Here is a 3,628-nt window from a genome sequence, read left to right as displayed (position 1 = left end):
TTCCCAATTCATATTTGATCTAAGGATAGAAATGACATTCAGACAAGGATGTACTGTACCTGTATTTGGATGTAGACACAAAGCCATTCAGAAGCTACAAACATGACTTGGCCTTGGCCCAGAAAGACAAACACTGTGTGTTCTCTCTCATTCAGAGTTTAGCTTCAAGTCTTTATTTTGTGTTTAATTTGAAGGACAGTTGAAAGTCCAGAAACTGAACAGGAGACTTAAGAAGAATATTAAGTCAGTATTGGGAAATTTGGGACAAAAAGGCTTATGCAGGGGAGAGAGTGAGTGTATGGAGAAATGGGGAGGGGGGATAACCCAGAAGAAAAGTGTATGGAAATTCATTCAGAAGCCTATTATTTTAAACCCAATTAAAATGTAATTAAATGAATAGTAGAATATATGTAACATGAAAGAATGGGAGAAATATTGGAGGTAAAAATATTGAGTGGGGATAGAGGCATGGGGTAGGGAAAAGTAGGGTAGTTAGAAAACTGACCTTCAGTTTTTCCCGTGTTATATCTTGATTTAATATGGTACCTTCTTTATGACCGAAAACAAGTGTCCACATATTACCATGTTAAGTATCACTATGTGTTCAGCTGCTCTCTAGACTTAGTCAGATGGAAAATACCACATCTCCACCACTATAGCATCATACTCAGTATCTTCACTGACTGGGAAACAACCTGTGATCTGTCCATTCACATCCACAAGACCCAACTCCAGTTCTAGAAACCATTGTCCCTGTACTTAATTGTCTCTACGTATTCTTTTTACATAGTAGAATAGGCCATATATGGCTGCTGCAGATTGAAAATGCCATAGCGAGCATAGAGAAACAACTCACAAGAGGCAAGAAGGAGATTTGGTTCATCACAATGTAGCCAAGCTGGTTCAAAAATCTAGGATTTGACACCAGGTAGTTTATTTAAGTCATATTTAAGCACAGCATGATTTTAGAAAAAACTTTCCAGATGACAATTAATTCAGTTGTATGCTAAAACAAAGCTTAAGACATATTTACACTGAAACACTTTGCAAAGGAGTTGCACAGTACCCATCCATTAAGATGGGTACTGTTGACTCAGAAACAAAGCTCAAGATAAGATGTCTAGGGAGGATGACTGAGAAAATCATAACAGTTGGTGGCAGTCAGGATTGACTTGGCTCTAAGATAACACAGATGTTACTTAGGCTGTTGTAAAGTACACGTGGCATTTCTCATAAGGATGGGTTTTATGGACTAAAGAGCAATGCTCAAGGTCTTGGGGGGAAAGTCTGAGATTAACAAACATAATATTCTGGGGGATTTGGGTAAAGCCTTTTGCTATCTGTAGAATTAGGCTTTACAAACTACATCCATCCCAGCATTCCAGGTAGAAAATAGGTAAACATCTCTCTCCTGTGAAGAGATGAGCCTTCATGTTTAACTTTCCTGGTTTCCTTAGCCCTCATCTTTGTGAAAAAGGACATCATTTCCTCTACAGTCCACATGGTATGTGACATTTTCAAACTTGTTTCTTCACTTAATATATGCATTTTCTTTGTCCTTTATATGGATATGCCAAATTTGCTTATCCCTTTAATCTTTAGAGAGCTTCTTGGTTACTCATCAGGTTTGGTAACTTTGAGTGACACTATTGGAACATTTATGAGTAGTGTCTTGGGCATGGAAATATATTTCTCACATACTTGGATGCTTACCAAAAAGAATGACCACAGAGTAACATGTGAAAACAATGTTAAGCTCTGCAAGTACCTGGAAAAAGTCTTTCAAAAGGCTAAAGGTGTTCTCAGTATATTGGATATCAGGCAGCATTGAATGGGAACTCGTATCCTTCAACATCTTCATGAGCATGGAGGTTGTCAGTACTTAATGCTTCCCACAAGAACCATAGACTAACAAAAATCCCAGTACCAGACATGAGAATCCTCTTTTCAAATGGTTGGTCATGGTAGTCCAAGGACTACTAAAACTATCCAGAATATTGTTGTAGTTCTTGGCTATCTCTCAGGGGTTGAGGGTGGTACCCTATTTCTGGAGATATCACACACATAAGGCACAGACTTGGATGATGTAAACTAGATGATTTAAACTAGACTCCCTCTTGCCTTTAGCCTAACTTACATGGTCCCAGGAAATACTATGTAAGCTTCCAAAAAAGGAGAGAAATTAAACATTCCTTCCTAGATGCAATACCTGTGAACAATGACAATTATAAGCATGATAAGATATCTGTAAAAGTGCAAGAGGTGGAACTCACTTAACAGAGGCAAGTTGTTGGACTTTAACTACAGAAAAGGGAACTACTGTTAGAACAAGGTGCATATTTCATATGCAATGCAAACTTTGAAGATATAGAAGTATCGGAAATGAGTAAAGAAAGGATGTTTTCCACCATTGCATCATCAAAGTAATAAATCATAAAGTATCACATTTTTATTTTTATTTTCCTGGGAAGAGGAGATCAATTTACACAAGATTTTTCTTATTTGTTGTTTCCTATTAAAGGTTTGATCCCATCATCCAACGTATTCTGCACACTTTTCAGTTGTACAAAAACAAGGAAAGTAAAATACAGAATTGCATAGCTTTCAGAGTGGCCATGTGTTGTGGTTCTCATGAAGCCATTCCACTAAATTTCAAAGAAATTGACAAACATGTCTTTAAATTCCAACACACATGAACTAGAAAAAGTAATCCATGTCGCTCTCTCTCTTTCAGATTGAATCTTTTGCAGTTCAATCCATATTTATACATTCTATAAAGGAGAGCATAATTTACTTTTAGGAATAAAACTCTGCTCAAGCTAGAGGTTTTATATACCCCCCTCTTTCTCATTCACTTCCTTACTTTTGTCACTCAAGATGATAATATAGTAGAATAAATACTACGCTTGTTTTTTTTTCTCTTTTTGAGTTTCAAGAGTGCTCCATATAGAGATGAGAAATATATTTGGAAAGCTCTGTTATTTTTAGACACTGTAAAACCATAGCCTCTTCCAAGAAACATATTCTCTTTTTTGTGGACTGCAGTTATTTCTCCACTAGGAAATATCCATCACCTGATGGTAAATTACCTACTGTAGTTTCTTAACAAGTCAATCCTCTTTGCCATGTTTTTAAGGAGTGGCTAACTAATGGTTCCAGTGGGTAATCTGCTTGTAAGTATAATGCTCAAGCTACTTTCAGACTACCTTTATATTTAGATCTGTGTTGCTGGGCTTCTAAGAAATCAGTTTTGTTTTCTTGGCATAAAATCCTCTGAATTTTTCATAGCACAACACTCGATAGTACTTTTTCCCCCCATGTCATGTGACTTATAAATACCTTATTATAAGCAATTAAGACTACAGACTTTTGCATGCAAATGGATGGAAATAGAAAACACTATCCTGAGCGAGGTAACCCAGACCCAAAAAGATGAACATGGGATGTATTCACTCATAATTGGTTTCTAGCCATAAATAAAGGTCACGGAGTGTATACCTGGTGAACCTAACGAAGCTAAAGAAGAAGGTGAACCCAAGAAAAAACATATAGTTATCCTCTTGCCTAAGGGAAGTAGATAAAATTGCCAGGGACAAAATTGGGATCTTGGGGGTGGGGTGGGGATAAG

Source organism: Alexandromys fortis, unplaced genomic scaffold (assembly GCF_014885135.2).
Source record: "Alexandromys fortis isolate MF-2015 unplaced genomic scaffold, M_Fortis_MF-2015_v1.1 scaffold_33, whole genome shotgun sequence".
Classification (NCBI taxonomy): Eukaryota; Metazoa; Chordata; class Mammalia; order Rodentia; family Cricetidae; genus Alexandromys; species Alexandromys fortis.
This window is presented reverse-complemented; position numbering follows the sequence as displayed.